Genomic DNA, 19,203 nt, shown 5'->3' with positions numbered 1-19,203 from the left:
ACGGATTGTTTAATTATTTTTGAAATTATTTCATATTTATTAAGGCCAATTTTATATTGTTATCCCTCTTTTCTTGTATAATGTGCAATGTGTGTGTCATTTGGTACCAGATACAGACACTAAATTTATACCTACATCTACATCTACCTACACACTCCGCAAGCCATCATACCACATGCATGGCGGAGGGTACCCTGTACCACAACTATTTATTTCCTGTCCTATTCCACTCACAGATAGATAGAATGAAGGAAAAATGACTGTCTATATGCTTATATGGCAATGGCCTTGCCGCAGTGGATACAACGGTTCCCATCAGATCACCGAAGTTAAGTGCTGTTGGTCGTGGCCGGCACTTGGATGGGTGACCATCCGGGTCGCCATGTGCTGTTGCCATTTTTCGGGGTGCACTCAGCCTCATGATGCCAATTGAGGAGCTACTCGACCGAATAGTAGCGGCTCCGGTCACAGAAAACCATCGTAACGACCGGCAGAGCGGTGTGCTGACCACATGCCCCTCCTATCCACATCCTCAGCTGAGGATGACACGGCGGTCAGATGGTCCCGATGGGCCACTTGAGGCCTGAAGACGGAGTGCATTATATATTATATATGCTTATATATGAGCTGTGATTTCTCTTAGGCCTATCTTATCTTTATGGTCCCTAAGCGAAATTTATATTGGCGACAATAGGACTGTTGTGCAGTCAGCTTCATATGCAGGTCCTTGAAAGTTTCTCAGTGGTGTTCTTTGAAATGAACCTCCTCTTCTCTCCAGGGACTCCCACTTGAGCTACCAAACCAAATAACTAAATCCGTAGCACTTCCACGCTGTTCAAATCTACCTGTAACAAACCTAGCAGTTCACCTCTGAATTGTTTCAGCGTCTTCTTTCAATCTGATTTGGTGTGGATCCCAAACACTTGAACAGTACTCAAGAATAGATCGCACTAGCGTCCTGTACATGGTCTCCTTTACAGACAAAGCACACTTTCCTAAAACTCTCCGAATAAACTGAAGTTTACCATTTGTTTTCCCTACCACAATCCTCACAGGCTTGTCCCATTTCATATCGCTTCGCAACATTATGGCCAAATATTTAAATGAAAAGAAAATTTCTACAGGTCGGAGCGTGGAATGTCAGATCCCTTAATCGGGCAGGTAGGTTAGAAAATTTAAAATGGGAAATGGATAGGTTAAAGTTAGATACAGTGGGAATTAGTGAAGTTTGGTGGCAGGATGAACAAGACTTCTGGTCTGGTGAATACAGGGTTCTAAATACAAAATCAATAGGGGTAATGCAGGAGTAGGTTTAATAATGAATAAAAATGTAGGAATGTGGGTAAGCTACAACAAACAGCATGATGATGACGCTGTGCCATACTCTGTGACAGAGCGTAGGGGAACGGTGTGGGAGACCCACACCGCCGTACTAGGCATTGTCCTAGTGGAGATGGTTTTCCATTGCCTTCCTCAGACCGTAATGGGGATGAATGATGATGATGATGATGATGATGATGATGATGATGATGAAGATGACACAAAAACACCCAGTCATCTCGAGGCAGGAAAAATTCCTGACCCACCGGGAATCGAACCCGGGACCCCACGCTCGGGAAGCGAGAACGCTACCGCGAGACCACGAGCAGACAAACAGCATAGTGAATGCATTATTGTGGGTAAGATAGATATGAAGCCCATGCCTACCACAGTAGCACAAGTTCATATGCCAACTACGTCTGCAGATCATGAAGAGATTGATCAAATGTACACTCCTGGAAATGGAAAAAAGAACACATTGACACCGGTGTGTCAGACCCACCATACTTGCTCCGGACACTGCGAGAGGGCTGTACAAGCAATGATCACACGCACGGCACAGCGGACACACCAGGAACCGCGGTGTTGGCCGTCGAATAGCGCTAGCTGCGCAGCATTTGTGCACCACCGCCGTCAGTGTCAGCCAGTCTGCCGTGGCATACGGAGCTCCATCGCAGTCTTTAACACTGGTAGCATGCTGCGACAGCGTGGACGTGAACCGTATGTGCAGTTGACGGACTTTGAGCGAGGGCGTATAGTGGGCATGTGGGAGGCCGGGTGGACGTACCGCCGAATTGCTCAACACGTGGGGCGTGAGGTCTCCACAGTACATCGATGTTGTCGCCAGTGGTCGGCGGAAGGTGCACGTGCCCGTCGACCTGGGACCGGACCGCAGCGACGCAGGGATGCACGCCAAGACCGTAGGATCCTACGCAGTGCCGTAGGGGACCGCACCGCCACTTCCCAGCAAATTAGGGACACTGTTGCTCCTGGGGTATCGGCGAGGACCATTCGCAACCGTCTCCATGAAGCTGGGCTACGGTCCCGCACACCGTTAGGCCGTCTTCCGCTCACGCCCCAACATCGTGCGGCCCGCCTCCAGTGGTGTCGCGACAGGCGTGAATGGAGGGACGAATGGAGACGTGTCGTCTTCAGCGATGAGAGTCGCTTCTGCCTTGGTGCCAATGATGGTCGTATGCGTGTTTGGCGCCGTGCAGATGAGCGCCACAATCAGAACTGCATACGACCGAGGCACACAGGGCCAACACCCGGCATCATGGTGTGGGGAGTGATCTCCTACACTGGCCGTACACCACTGGTGATCGTCGAGGGGACACTGAATAGTGCACGGTACATCCAAACCGTCATCGAACCCATCGTTCTACCATTCCTAGACCGGCAAGGGAACTTGCTGTTCCAACAGGACAATGCACGTCCGCATGTATCCCGTGCCACCCAACGTGCTCTAGAAGGTGTAAGTCAACTACCCTGGCCAGCAAGGTCTCCGGATCTGTCCCCCATTGAGCATGTTTGGGACTGGATGAAGCGTCGTCTCACGCGGTCTGCACGTCCAGCACGAACGCTGGTCCAACTGAGGCGCCAGGTGGAAATGGCATGGCAAGCCGTTCCACAGGACTACATCCAGCATCTCTACGATCGTCTCCATGGGAGAATAGCAGCCTGCATTGCTGCGAAAGGTGGATATACACTGTACTAGTGCCGACATTGTGCATGCTCTGTTGCTTGTGTCTATGTGCCTGTGGTTCTGTCAGTGTGATCATGTGATGTATCTGACCCCAGGAATGTGTCAATAAAGTTTCTCCTTCCTGGGACAATGAATTCACGGTGTTCTTATTTCAATTTCCAGGAGTGTATGATGAGATAAAAGAAATGATTCAGACAGTGAAGGGAGACGAAAATTTAATAGTCATGGGTGACTGGAATTCGATAGTAGGAAAAGGAAGAGGAGGAAACATAATAGGTGAATATGGAATGGGGTTAAGGAATGAAAGAGGAAGCCGCCTGGTAGAATTTTGCACAGATCATAACTTAATCATAGCTAACACTTGGTTCAAGAATCATAAAAGAAGTTGTATACATGGAAGAAGCCTCGAGATACTAAACGCCATCAGATAGATTATATAATGGTGAGACAGAGATTTAGGAACCAGGTTTTAAATTGTAACACATTTCCAGGGGCAGATGTGGACTCTGACCACAATCTATTGGTTATGAACTGCAGATTAAAACTGAAGAAACTGCAGAGAAGTGGGAATTTGAGGAGATGGGACCTGGATAAATTGAAAGAACCAGAGGTTGTGGAGAGTTTCAGGGAGAACATAGGGAACAATTAACAAGAATGGGGGAAATAAATACAGTAGAAGAAGAATGGGTCGCTTTAAGAGATGAAATAGTGAAAGCAGCAGAGGATCAAGTAGGTATTGTAGATTGTATTTTATTGGTCCTGTTGTCTACATAGCAGCTTATGCATAAGACATTGGACAAGTCAAGTTATAAATATACAAGCTGAAAGTAATTTCAAGGCATACATATTTAAGCTTACAATAATACACTTTACACACAAGTATTTATATAACACATTTCATAAATTTAAATATTCTTCAATGGAATAAAAGCAGTGATGCTGTAAATATGACTTTAGAGATTTTCCAAATGTATTGACCTCAGTGATAGCTTTTATGTTTTCAGGAAGTTTGTTATAAAGCTTAACTCCCATGTGAAAAGTACCTTTTTGGCACAGTGCTGTGCTGATTTGAGTCATATGTAAGTTCCTGTTTTGTCTGGTAAAGTGCTCATGTATATCACAGTTTTTTTGTAGCCTCTGGTCCTTGCCTATTACATTTAATTTAAAGAACAAAAGGGTTTCCATAATTTATACACACGGTAATGGGGGAATACCAGATTTCTTAAACAGGGGTTTACAAGAGTCTCTAGGCTTGCACCCAAACAAGATTCTAATGGCCCTTTTTTGTAGTTTAAAAGTGCTATTAGCTATTTTACAGTTTCCCCAGAAGGTGACCCCATATCTAAGACGAGAATGAAAGTACGCATGATATGCATTCAATACTGTTTTCTCACTAAAGCATGATTTTAATGAACAAAGAAGATAACATGTTTTGCTCAGTTCTGCATTGAGACATTCAATATGCTTATTCCATCTGATGTTACTCTGCAGCCAAAGTCCTAAGAATTTGGTTTCAGTACTTTTACCAACTGGTTCGTCATTGATAGAGACTGATGGGATAAACATGTCCTTGTTAGGAACATTGTGGAATTTTAGAGCAACGGTTTTCTTACTGTTTATTACAAGCTGATTACTCTGTGCCCAGCTGCTAAGTTGTTTCGTTACCGTGTTTACTGTCTGCTGTAACTGTTCATCGTCGTCTCCTTTTAGTAGAATCGTGGTGTCATCTGCAAATATGATTGATTTGTGTGCATCAATATTTAAGCTTAGATCATTTATGTACAGAAGAAACAGAAGGGGTCCCAATACGGATCCTTGGGGTACACCACATTTTATTTGTTTATAGTCAGATAAGTGATTAGATACAGTTTTTAGTTCAATATTTGTGTGCTTGACGCACACTGCCTGCATACGATTTGTCAGGAAGGAACTGATCCACTTGTTGGACAGACCTCGAATACCATATCTTTCTAGCTTTGATAGCAGAATTTTATGGTCCACCATGTCAAAAGCTTTTGACAAGTCAATAAAGACTCCTATTGTTTCCTGTTTTTTGTCCATCAGGTTTAGGATGGAATTGATGCACTCATAGACAGCAGTTGTCGTTGACCTCTTATTTCTGAATCCATGTTGTTCATTACATAGGATGCTGTTTTTATTTATAAATTTCATAAGTTTCTCATACGTAACTTTTTCCAGTACTTTAGAGATGCAGGAGGAAATTGTGATGCGTCTGTAGTTATTTACATTGTCTTTATCCCCTTTTTATATACAGGAATAACTTTTGATGTTTTTAACACATCAGGGAAAGTGCCTGCCTGAAGTGAGCAGTCGCATAAATGTGTGAGTACTTCAATTAGGTTTGATGCGCTCTTCTTTAACATTGTTGCAGGTATACCATCAATACCTGCCGATTTGGAATTTTTTAGTCCTTTTATTGCTTTAGCTACTTCATCTTGTGAAACAGAACTGATGTACATCGATCCTCTACATGTACTTATTTTATATTCATTTGCCTGGATGCTCTTAAAGTTTGATTGTAACATTTTCAGCAACACCTGTGAAAAAGTTGTTAAATGTGTTAGCTACTTCTAAGGGGTTTGTTACTTTTTTATTTTTATGTGATAGTGTTATATTTTTCCAAGGTTGTCTGTATTCTCCACATTCTTTTTTTATAACACTCCACATAGCCTTTGATTTATTAGCTGAATTATAAATGATTTCATCATTACGCATTATTTTTGCTGCTTTTATTACTTTTCTTAATATTTTGGAGTATGTTTTATAGTATGCGCGTATTACAGGTGAGGAATTTTTTGAGTTACATATTTCATGAAGTAGTCTTTTCTTCTGGCATGAAACCCTTATTCCCTTGGTGATCCAGCTGTTTGTTCTAGAGTTTCCCCGTATGGTTAATGTTTTCAGTGGGAATGCAAGTTCAAAGAAATGGGTTAATGTATCAATGAAAGTGTCGAATTTTTCATTTATATCGTTCATTTTGTACACTCCTAGCCATTTTTCTTTCTGTAATAAGTTGTTGAAGTAGTTCACATTATGCTGATTATAGCTTCGATATGCTGTTCTAAAAGACATGTTGTTAATAATACTGCCTTGTACTTTTATGCTTAATATTTGAGCAAGATGATCACTAAAACCTGCATTGAATATTTTTAGTGAGGTGTTGTGTAAACTCTTCTTTACTAGAAACTGATCAAGAGCTGTTTGACAAGTTTCTGATACTCGGGTAGCTGCTTTTACTTCAGCCTTTAAATTGTAGGACGTTGCAAGGTTCAAAATGGTCTCCCTATTTCCACTATTCGTGAGGAAGTCAATATTGAAGTCACCACAGATTATCAATTCACAATCCATTTTATTTACTTTATTTAGCAATGACTCCATTTTGTTTAAGAAAAGTTCAAAATTCCCGGACGGTGATCGGTAAACTGTAGCAATAACCAGGTTGAACTGAGTAATTTTTATAGCTGCAATTTCATAATCCTTTTCGACATTTGCCCTAGTTAAGTCAGGTAGTGTAATAAAATGTACATTATCCTTTGTGTAAATTGCTACCCCACCCTGTTTACTGTTTTTCCTGCAGTAGTAAACAGCCAAGACAAATTTGTTTATTTTCGTATTCTGGGTTAATTCTGGGTTAAGCCAGTGCTCTGAAATGCATAACACTGAGATATCATTAAGTTCATGTGTTAATAGAACGTTAATTTCATCGATCTTATTACGCAGGGATTGCACATTATGGTGATAAATTTTTAGTTCGGGCGTATTCACGATTTGGTAATTGGGAATCATATTTACAGCATCACATACCTCTAGTTTAAATTAGGAACGTCAGCAGCGTTGTATTTTCGTTCTTCTTTCTTGGTAAAAAGACGAGGGCTAATAGAAATCCTTGGGTAACAGAAGAAATATTGAACTTAATTGATGAAAGGAGAAAATACAAAAATGCAGTAAATGAAGCAGGCAAAAAGGAATACAAACGTCTCAAAAATGAGATCGACAGGAAATGCAAAATGGCTAAGCAGGGTAAGCTAGAGGACAAATGTAAGGATGTAGAAGCATGTATCACTAGGAGTAAGACAGATACTGCCTTCAGGAAAATTAAAGAGACCTTTGGAGAAAAAAGAACCACTTTCATGAATATCAAGAGCTCAGATGGAAACCCAGTTCTAAGCAAAGAAGGGAAAGCAGAAAGGTGGAAGGAGTGTATAGAGGGTCTATACAAGGGCGATGTACTGGAGGACAATATTATGGAAATGGAAGAGGATGTAGATGAAGATGAAATGGGAGATATGATACTGCATGAAGAGTTTGACAGAGCACTGAAAGACCTGAGTCGAAACAAGGCCCCGGGAGTAGACAACATTCCATTAGAACTACTGACGGCCTTGGGAGAGCCAGTCCTGATAAAACTCTACCATCTGGTGAGCAAGATGTATGAGACAGGCGAAATACCCTCAGACCTCAAGAAGAATATAATAATTCCAATCTCAAAGAAAGCAGGTGCTGACAGATGTGAAAATTACTGAACTATCAGTTTAATAAGCCACAGCTGCAAAATACTAACACGAATTCTTTACAGATGAATGGAAAAACTGGTAGAAGCCAACCTCAGGGAAGATCAGTTTGGATTCTGTCAAAATTTTAGAACATGTGAGACACTACTGATCCCTAAGACTTATATTAGAAGATAGATTAAGGAAGGCAAATCTACACTTCTAGCATTTGTAGACTTAGAGAAAGCTCTTGACAATGTTGATTGGAATACTTTCTTTCAAATTCTGAAGGTGGCAGGGGTAAAATACAGGGAGTGAAAGGTTATTTACAATTTGTACAGAAACCAGATGGCAGTTATAAGAGTCGAGTGGCATGAAAGGGAAGACAGGGTTGTAACCTCTCCCCGATGTTGTTCAATCTGTATATTGAGCAAGCAGTAAAAGAAACAAAAGAAAAATTCGGAGTAGGTATTAAAATCCATGGAGAAGAAATAAAAACTTAAAGGTTTGCTGATGACATTGTAATTCTGTCAGAGACAGCAAAGGACCTGGAAGAGCAGCTGAACGGAATGGACAGTGTCTTGAAAGGAGGATATAAGATTAACATCAACAAAAGCGAAATGAGGATAAAGGAATGTAGTCGAATTAAATCAGGTGATGCTGTGGGAATTAGATTAGGAAATGAGACGCTTAAAGTAGTAAATGAGTTTTGCTATCTGGGGAGCAAAATAACTGATGATGGTAGAAGTAGAGAAGATATAAAATGTAGACTGGCAATGGCAAGAAAAGTGTTTCTGAAGAAGAGAAATTTGTTAACATCGAGTATTGATTTAAGTGTCAGGAAGTCGTTTCTGAAAGTATTTGTATGGAGTGTAGCCATGTATGGAAGTGAAACGTGGACAATAAATAGTTTGGACAAGAAGAGAATAGAAGCTTCCTAAATGTGGTGCTGCAGAAGAATGCTGATGATTAGATGGGAGATCACATAACTAATGAGGAGGTATTGAATAGAAATGGGGAGAAGAGAAATTTGGGGCACAACTTGACTAGAGAAAGGATTGGTTGGTAGGAAATATTCTGAGGCATCAAAGGATCACCAATTTAGTACTGGAGGGCAGCGTGGAGGGTCATAGAGGGAAACCAAGAGGTGAACACGCCAAACAGATTCAGAAGGATGTAGGTTGCAGTAGGTACTGGGAGATGAGGAAGCTTGCAAGGGATAGAGCAGCATGGAGAGCTGCATCAAACCAGTCAGTCTCTGGACTGAAGATGACAACAACAACAACATTTAAATGATGCGACAGTGTCTAGCAGGACACTACTAATCTGTATCTGAACATTACATGGTTCTCTCCTCATGCCAACTAGAAATTGTGTCTAGGTCATCTTGTATCAACGTTCAGTCACTTATGTTCGATACACTCACCTGTGAATCACAGCACCATCAGCTAACAACCACATATTAATGCCCACCCTCTCTGCAGATCATTTATGTAAATTAACAATGGTCCTATCGCACCTTCCTGGGGCACTCCTGATGTTACCCCATCAAGGACAACATACTGGGTTCTATTACTTAAGAAGTCTTCGAGCCAGCCACATATCTAGGAGACTATTCTGTGTGCATGTACCTCCATTAACAGTCTGCAGTTGGGTACCATGTCAAATGCTATTCAGAAATCTAAGAAATATGGAATCATCCTGTTACATTTCATCCATAGTTCACAGTATATCAGTACAAACTGGGTTTTGGATGAGCAATGATTTCTAAAATTGTGCTGATTTGTGGACATGAGCTTGTCAGTCACTAGAAAATTTATTATATTCAAACTCTGAATATGCTGTAGAATTCTGCAGCAAACCGATGTTAAGGATATTTGTTTGTCCATTCTTTTACCCTTTTTATACACTGTAGTTGGCACTTTGTGCTTGTCGAGAGATTCGTGATAAACGCAAACTAAGTGAGGGACCAAAGACAGAGAACTCTGTAAAACCAAATTGAGATTATATCTGGACGTGGTGATTTAATTCCTTATGTTTAAGTTGTTTCCTCTACACCAGAGATGTTTATTACTATGTCATCCATACAGAACTCTGTGTAGTGGTCCAACAATGGTACATTTATACAATTCTCCTGCTTGAACAATTTCTTAAATGTGGTATTTAAAGCTTCAGCCTTCCTTTTGCAACCTTCTACTGCCAAACCAACTGGTCAACAAGTGACTGAGTGGAAGCCTTGGAACACTCGGCAATTTTAGATAGGGCCAGAATTTTTTTTTTCCCTTCACCAGATCTTTAGCCAAGATATGTCATTGGTAGCTGTTGTAGGCTTTGTGCACAGATCTACTCATCTTTGCCTGTCATCATCTGTGCATCCTTTTTTTGAACCAAGAGTGCAACAGCTTCTGCTTCCGCAGAATTTTCCAAATTTCGTTATTAAAACATGGTAGGTCTTTTCTGTTCTCACTTCACTTACTAGGCATGTACTTGTCCAGAGCACAATTTAGAATCTGTTTGAATTTTGCCTGTAATTCCTCTATGTCCATCATGTTGAAACCAAATGATTGCAGTTCATTGTCTACTTGAGATGCTAATAACTGCTTATCTGCTCTTTCTAGCAGTAACACTCTCCTAGCCGTCTTGACTGACTTATTAACTTTCCTAACCATGGTCACTATGATGACATCACGATCACGAATCCCCATCTCTATACTGACATCATTGATGAGATCCAGCTTGTTTGTATCTACAAGGTCCAAGATACTTCCAATGTGTGTTGCCTGCCGAATTGCTGATCAGGACAGTTTTTGGAAAACTGTGTTCAAAAGTACTTCACAAGACTGTCTGTCTGTACCCCCTGCAATGAATCCATTCATGAACCAGTCTCTACACGGTATGTTGAAGTCACTAACAACTAGTGTTGCATGATCTGGGTATGTATGTACAACTGACCATAGATATTTTTTTAATGACTCTAGAACTGTTACAGCAAAGTCGGTTGGTCTGTAAAAAATTAAATAATTGCCTTGGTTTCACCTAAACCTATTATGCGCAACCAGATAACTTCACGATCACACTTAATTTCAACCTTAGTAGAGCTTTAAACATGTTTAATAATAATACTAATAATAGCAACAACAACAACAACAACAACGAAAATTCCTGGACGAAACAATGCATAAAATAAGGGAGAGGCAACAACTCACCTATAGCAGACCAATCTGTGGAGCATGGAAGTATATAACGTGAAACATTATTCACACTATCTTTCAAGCTCTTGCTCTTTATCGAGCAGAAGCACACATTCACACATGTGTAGTTTTACTAGATAAAAAGCAAGAGCTTGAAACCTAGACTGAAACTGTTTTCCTGTTACATGTTTTCATATTCCACCTATTACTTCATTATAGCTGAGTAGTTGCCTTTCCCCTTTCTCTTATCTGAACACACTTTCTCGGAAGTCATAAAGACTTACTCATAGTATTACAGCTTTAATCCCAATTCAGCTGTATGAAGGTAGATAGATTATAAAAAATGACATGGGACCAGCTTTAGAAAGATATGCTCCAAGAATTTAGAAGTAAAGCCCAACTTTGCTCCATTTCATCCTGTCTAGATTAAACACATCATTAGTATAAACTTTAACAAGAGCAAGATTGAATTCCACATTAAAACCTCTTACATTTTATAGAGTAAGTGAGATATATAATGTAGACAGTTCAAACTAAACATTTTTATGTCAGAATAATTATGTATTTCCATTTGTATAGAGAAGGAAAGAGATTTATGAGAAGGAAAGTTGCTGCTCACCATATAGCGGAGATGCTGAGTCGCTATACGGCGAGTAGCAATTTTCCTTCTCATAAATTTGTTACATTCCATCCTGGATTTTCTATTATTTGAAGAAAGATTTATGTTAATATAATGAACTTTGACAAGTATTTTGATAGAAATGAGACAGATGACTTTATTTTGTGACTGAATTCTGTAAAGCTTTCATAATATTTCTCTTCAGACAATTAGGAGCCAATGCAGATCCACTATCAGCAAGTAACTTAGCTTTCAATAGGAATCTCTGAGAAAACTGCATGAAATCTGTTCTACTCTTAGTTTTTTCCTGAACTTTTACAGATCATCACTTCTTTTCCTCTCTGAATGTGTAAATGACTAGTACTATTAATGTTTAACTTTTCTGTATGAGTCCCCAAGTCAGTGTGAGACCTTCTGAACATATAATGTGTGTTTTTACACTAATTGGTTATAAATAAATTTTCCTATCCTGTCCCCATGACAATATTATGAAAAGGATTGTCGCTACTCACCATACAGTGGAGATGCTGAGTTTCAGACACACACAACAAAAAGACTGTCAAACAATGCTTTCTGTCAGACAGGCCTTCATCAGAATTAGGTACTTCCCCCCCCGCCCCCATCTACCCCCCCCCCTCTCTCACTCTCACCTGTTTGGCCAAAAGCTTTGATTGACAGTCTTTTTGTTGTGCCTATCTGTGACTTTGTATCTCCATTATATGGTATGTTGTCAACAGATAGAAAAATGTGTTATGATATGAAGCTTACAACTGATATTACTGGTACTATCTCTGATTAGCACACAAACAAATAATTTGTACAGTCAATGGCAAATCTGATGGCCTTTAAAAATATATTGCAGTTGTTCAAGCACTGAAAAATCCAGGATGGAAGGTAAGAATATTCATGATGTTCAAATGTTAGAATTTCACTGTTAATTTGATTGATCTTTCTGGTTAACGGATAAAATTAACAAACTAAACTCAACCCTTCTGATCTCATTTTAGCTGTTTTATGCTTTAGCTCTGAAATGGCCATAATACTGCTAAAAAGTGACTACGCAAAACTGACAAATGACACCTTCTCTCCGGACAAACTTTCTAAAAGATTAAAAATTTATGCCACTGAAGCACTGGAACTGATCACCTTATAACGTCTCACAATCCATCTTCTCAGGAGCAGGTTAGTTTCACTGCTTGAGAAAGTGATTCTGTTTGGTTAGGATATTTCTTTTATTTTCTCTTTTCAGGTATTAGTGACTTGGTTTGAATTGAAAGCTGAGACATCAGCTAAGGCATGTGGAGAGCTTGATGTAATTGTGAAGCTCAGTATGATAGCTTGAACTTTCACTCTGGGAACAAACACATTTGTTTTTTCCATTAATAGCAAATTACAATGGGAAGAGTGTAATTGTAACAATCAGACTAGATGTGATCTAAGTTGGGTATATCACTAGACAACACTCAAAGTGACAGGCATGGATCTAAAGGATGAAGATGGTTGCTGAATAGATGAGGGCAGGAGGGAGGGGACCGTGAACCCCTCCCATTTCTATTTTTACATATATCACTTTCCAAGTTTCTTAGGTAATTTTTGGAAAATAAAGCAGCATAAGAAAGTATAAAAATGCCAAGGAATTCTAAGAAATTTCCATTGGTGTTTAACATGGGATACTTTCCAGATGATTGCTCTACAGCTTGCCCACAAGGGTGGGCTTGCTAGTTGAGAACCTGTGTAGAGCTTTCAAACAAGGGAAACACACACTTTCACATGTTGATCATAATGAACCCAAGTGCTAAGTGTAATACTAATAATGTAAACTATGACAAAACTTTGTGCTAATAATTAATGTAGCTAACTATCATCATCATCATTAATTATTATACTGAAATACTTTATATACTTAATAGTTATCAGTATTAAATAATAGCCAACTGTGATACATTAAAAATGGGAGCGACAACAAATTATATTTGGTTTGGAGGGGAGGATGATCCATGTCTCTCATTGTTCTCAAAAGTAAGGCACCAATTAAATTTTGCAATAGAGAAATGACATAATTACTACAGTAAAAATCTTTGAAATTTCAACAAAGAAGCTTCTGAATAATCAGTAATGGATAGTTGACTATTATGACACGAAAAATAAATGTGGTGGAAGTCCCACAAAGTCTGAATAGATTAATCCAAAAGTGGGGCTAAGATGAAACCAGTCAGAGCAGAGAACTCTGTAGACTGTGAAAACTGTTGAGGAATTGCCTTACAGGAAGAAGTACGTACAAAATATCTGCTAGAATCACACATTAAAAGTCATGTCAGGAAGTGTATTTCATGGGAATAATTATAATAAGAAAGTAAAATTCATGAACGGATGCGGTTTTCATGATTAAAAAGATAAAAATCCACCGACAGGAAGCAGGGAATTCATTTGGCATTTATTTACCAAAATGAACTGTTTACTAAAGTTACAGTGCCCAGTTGTGATATGTAAACACAACAGTCCTCCTAAGTGGCAGTTTTGCTCATTTCACTACAATACCCAAGGTGGCTGGACAAGGATATGCTGTTTCAGTCACTGTTACTTATTCAGAAGATGCGATTTGGAAATTTAAAACTTATTTCAATACATTGAATACAGTGATAGGAACTCACAAAAGCACTGGATTCTTATTTGTACATATACAAACTCACACTAAAAGCAGAACTAAAAGTGACAAAAAAAAAAAAAAAAAAAATTGTAAACAGCATGATTTAAAATATCAAGCATTTAACTGTAAGGTCCTTCATAAAAATAAATACTTAGAGCAATACAGTAATTAAAGTGATTCATTTAAAATAACCTGTAGCTAATTTAAATTAACAACCTGTCAAACTTCATGAATGCATTACTGAGCAACTAAATTAGGAATACTCCTAAAGGCACTCCTTTACATGCAGTGTTAGCAGTAACTTATCATAACATTAAATTCGCAAGATATCAGAATTATTGGGAAGCTAACCTAATTTACCATCACTGTCAGGTAATGGAAGTCATGGACATTGGTCTGTCCAGTCTTAAAGGATTAACTGCACACCGACCAGCACAGTGCCACAAAATGGCATCAAGAAGGCACTGACTCGCAAGCCAATGGAAAAAGAGGGCAGCGACACACCTCCAGGAAGAGTTCAGCACCTCTTGTCAAAGCTGACTTAACCAGCTGCCCATTGCTGGTTTGTCCCAGTTCAGTAACAGACTTCGAGAGCATCAGTACTGAGTAATAGGAAGATGATACTTAGCCTGCGTTCTGCGAGTAATAACTGTGTGTAAAGCTAGTGCATCTACGAAACATGTGAAGCAGAAGTGAAGTTAGGTTTCTTTTCTTCTTAGAAATATATTGGTCTGTTAATTAGGAAGTTTAGTGTACAAATCATTCTGGATTCCTGCCACCGGCCATCGCAACTTCCCTCATTCCTTCTTTGTGTCGGTGCTGACCACAACATGATCAAACCAGAATGCACGATTTAACTGCATTCTGTTACCTTTGGGTTCCATTGTATATGTGAACTACTCTTCAAACTGCAAATAACTTTAATAAGAGTTTGATAAAAATATTGGGAGGGTGCATAAGTTTGTAGCATTTTTGCATAAGTTTAATAAAACAACAGATACACATAATAGAGACATTAGTACTGAATAATATGTTCTCCTACACTATTCACAACGTGTGCCATCGCTGGGGCAACGTTTTGATTCCACAACTGTAGAAATAATGTGATTTTGAGGTGAAGAACATCTCGAGCAATGTTCGGAGTGCATTTTCAATCAGAAAGGAACGTTCTTGAAGGTTGTTCAATAGTGAGCAGGAAAGGTGAAAATATGAGGGTGCGAGATCAGGTGAATAAGGTGGGTGTGGAATGGCTTCTCAATCCAGCTCCTGTGCAGTTTTTTTTTGTCAGTCCAGCAGAATGCGTGTGGGCTTTATAGTGGAGTAGCATCTCTCCATACAGTCTTCCTGGTCATTGTTCTTGGATTGCATCTGAAAAATGTCTCAGTTATTGACAATAAATTTCAGCAGTGATGGTTGCACCTCAGGGACGCAATTCTTAATACACCACACAGCCACTGTTCCACTACACGCACAACATTATCTTTTGTTGATGCATACAGGTCTTTGTATGGGGAGTTGCTGCTTTGTTAGGGCTCAGCAATTACTTTCTTTTCTTTAACAGGGTGTATACGTGGACAAGGAAAAAAAATTCCCAGATTTTTCCCGGTTCAAAATACACTTTCTCCCGGGTGAAAATACACTTTTTCCGTGTTAAGTGACAGTATACTCTTCCTCCGCACTGTAAAACTCATCAATTCTTTGCATGTTTATGTTTTTATATAGCGACGTTTTGAAAGACCTTTGATGTGCAGCAACTTGTATGCTGCATATTTCCGTGTTGTGAAGGTATAAATTTGAATTCCACCAAACATCGCATGTCACTTTCCGAAGCATTGAAATTGAGATTGCGAGGCACTTTTGTAAGCCAGTCATAGCTCATTGTCATGTGATCTCACCAGCTGATGACAGCACAGACACTTGATGTAGTAAGCCAATAACAAGATCACTCTTAAGTAGCACGAACACACAAATAAGAAAAGTTAATGGTTTAAATTAATATACATAGCATTCACGTATAATATTGGTCTCTAAGATTAATAAGCTGGAAGAGAAGCTAAGCTTCCACATATAATGTTGATCTTTTTTGCATGTGTTACACTTTAAGATACATCACATAAGTGTCCCTGTAAAATTTTTAATAACGACGTAAATGTTCGATCTTCTGGGCTCAAAATTCTTCTAAATGGTTGTCCTCAAAGAGCTGATTTTTAAATGAGAGTCAAACATTTTGTGATTTAAGTAATTCATCGTACATTCTCCCACATAGTTCATCTTGCGTAAAAGGAAATTTGGTTTGAATGTAACGCTTTTCAAACCACCATTCGCAATATTTTCCTGCAACTGTTAGAAATATGTTCGTTTCAGCTGTTGGAAGAGAGCGCCAGATAATAGGCGTCACCGCACTTGCACAGCTATGACGACGCAGGAAGCCCATATGTTCGTACGTGTAAAACATTAAAAGATCTTACATTATGTCATAAAAGAAACAAGACATCAGAGGATACTTCAAGAGAATCGGAATTCCGTGAACCATGCTAAAATGCATAATTCGGATTAAAATGCAAATTCATATGTCCAGATTTGTATGTAAGTTTTCTTGGAATACCAGTACTGTATTATCTCATGTTTGGTTCTTTATTATGGCATAATGCCGTATGTGCACTTGAAATGCAGAGAACAGTTGAAACCAGCCAATAGTGTGAAATTAAACACTCCGTTTCAAATGAAACAGAAAAGATTAATGAAAGCCAAATCTCTTTAGCAAACCAACAAAAATAACTTCATTGTTCCGCAAGGTGATTAATGCTCGACTGCCAGGAAGGTGGAAATAAAATCTAAAACTGATAACATATTTTGGCCTTCTGTAATTATGCGAACGTATTTTAATTCATTTGATAACTCCCAGCCACAAAAATCCATTTGTTATCATTTAATGTGAGAGCAATAAACTAAGAGGAAACAACAAAATCACTGAATGTAAACACAGGTCACGTGGAGACGATCCATCTCCCTACCACAACTCAGACTGTTCTGGGCATCAGTGCCAGATTTACTATATTTCCGAACTGGGCCAATATTAAGTAATGGTTGTCATCGGAAGGAGGCAATTTGTTGTTAGGAAACATTGTATAGTCTTCCTAAAGCCTTTGACACACTTTGCTGTTGGCAGACACTTGTCTGAGCACTTTGTTTTGTTGTTCTATACGGCACATTTCCTTTGCAACTTAAGTTTTATTTTCGTTTTTTTTTTTTTTCTCTCGTTCATGTTTTGTTGCTGCAGTATTATTCTGCAATATGGGGATACAGTAATATAATTTGTTAGCGTATTGGTTCTTACCAGTCAAAATCACAAAAACTTAGCTGAAAACTAAAACAATGAAAAATTTCCGGAATTCTAAAATATTCCCGGGTTTTTCCCGGTTTTCTCCCGGATGAAAAAATTCCCGGGTTTTTCCCGAATCTCCCGATTGTCCCGGGTCGTATTCACCCTGTTTATGTTAGCATGAGGACACCATTTTCATCACCAATATCAATACAGGATAGGAATGATCAGTGACATTTGTGAGCAAACAGATGACGAGCCAAGCAGAGATGCACATATGGCCACCTGCTGATTTTTGTGATCTTGGCTTAGAGAATGAGATACTCATACACCTGATTTTTGAAACCTCCCCATATCATCAAAATGTCACAAAATGGTGGACTGATCGCAGTCCATTACATCTGTCAGCTCTTGAGTACACTGATGTGGATCATTGTGGATTAACACCAGAACGTGTTCCTAAATGTGGAAGGCATTAATGTCAAAATGATTCTGTTTTAAACAAGAATGTCACTTTCTTGCCATGCTTTGTCCATTGGCGTTATCCCCATACAGGGCACAAATGTTTCTGGCTGCCTCCACTGCTGTCACCCTTCTATTGAACTCAAACAGAAGTCTATGTCAGAAATGTTCAGACTATTTTTCCACATGGTACTCCATTTTCTAGCAGCCACAGTTCCACTCACTATCTCCAAATGACAAAATGAAAATATGTAAACTAAAGTAGTCTAGTGAACTACAAATAAAAATGACAATTAATAAATAAACCCACAGCAACATGTGAAACAAAAATGCTACAAACTTGTGCATCAACCTAATAAGGTAGCAAGATTAATTACTCAAACCATCTTCTGCATGGCTCATAAGGTAATCAGACCTGTTCACATTGACTACTGGCAGATCCTTACAATCCTGTGCATCGACTGCACTCTGTTCCCAAGAAAGATACAACCGACTGATTCCATGGTGTGCACTAACATATCCGTTCAGGTGACCACACACCAATCTTTGAGTATCCAGTGGCAGTGTTCCTGAACTTAACTAATTGCTATCCCTTATTAAATGTGTTACTGTAGGTACTTGACTGGTGTGTTGACTTTAGTATCCATTTGTGATGATGGTTTTGGGTGGTATGTTGCACACAACGCCTTATCCAGCATCAACATATACTGAACTGAAACCTGGATAACCATCATTACAATCTGAGCTACCAACAACGATTCATCAACCAGAGTTGTGCATGACCACAGTATCTTTGTCAAACACAAGTGTTTTAATACTTCAGATGAAGTCTGCCCTGAAAACTCCAAAGCTGCCACAGAGCTAGAGGTGAAATCACATGCTTGGGATCCAATTTTGTGCAACAATCTAATGTACTTAGGTCTAAAAGTCTTATTAATAAGAGAGGCAAATTCCAGATGTGAGTCTGATAGTTTGTACTTCAAATTGATTATTTCCATTTTGATTACTTATACAATTTAGCTGAAGGCTTACCAAACCTGAGCAGAATTGCCATTCAGATCATCATATGGGGCCCAGAGACATAACATCCAAGAGAAACACAGATCCCACTGCACCATCAAATTGAACAGTTCACCTTCTCACAAATATGATAGATATCTGTGATTGAGTGTATCATATTCCTCTATATAAAATGATAATCTGGTGATTAAAAAAGTAACAAACAGAAACAAATCTGGCTAAAAATTTATAGAACAATGCATGTACCAACGCTACTATATGAGATTGGTTTGTAAGTTACAAACAAATTCCACAAAGAGTGTTATTCAACAACCAAGCATCAGAAAATAGTTGTTTTCAATACACAGATCTTTGTTTTCGACACACAGATCTTCACAACAAGTCAACCTACAGAATATGTGAGCTT

At 39.1% G+C, this 19,203-nt stretch overlaps 1 protein-coding gene and 1 pseudogene across 1 annotated transcript in view; one reads left to right on the top strand and one right to left on the bottom strand.

The window, feature by feature from the left end:
* LOC126480691 (glucose transporter type 1) overlaps positions 1-19,203 on the bottom strand; it is a 321,263-nt gene that overhangs the window by 164,356 nt on the left and 137,704 nt on the right. The window lies entirely within an intron of this gene.
* On the top strand, positions 279-396 carry LOC126482746 (5S ribosomal RNA; annotated as a pseudogene).

The sequence above is a fragment of the Schistocerca serialis genome, chromosome 5, assembly GCF_023864345.2.
Source record: "Schistocerca serialis cubense isolate TAMUIC-IGC-003099 chromosome 5, iqSchSeri2.2, whole genome shotgun sequence".
NCBI classification, from domain to species: Eukaryota; Metazoa; Arthropoda; class Insecta; order Orthoptera; family Acrididae; genus Schistocerca; species Schistocerca serialis.
Note: the sequence above shows the minus strand (reverse complement) of the source record. Positions and strands in the feature narration are given on the sequence as shown.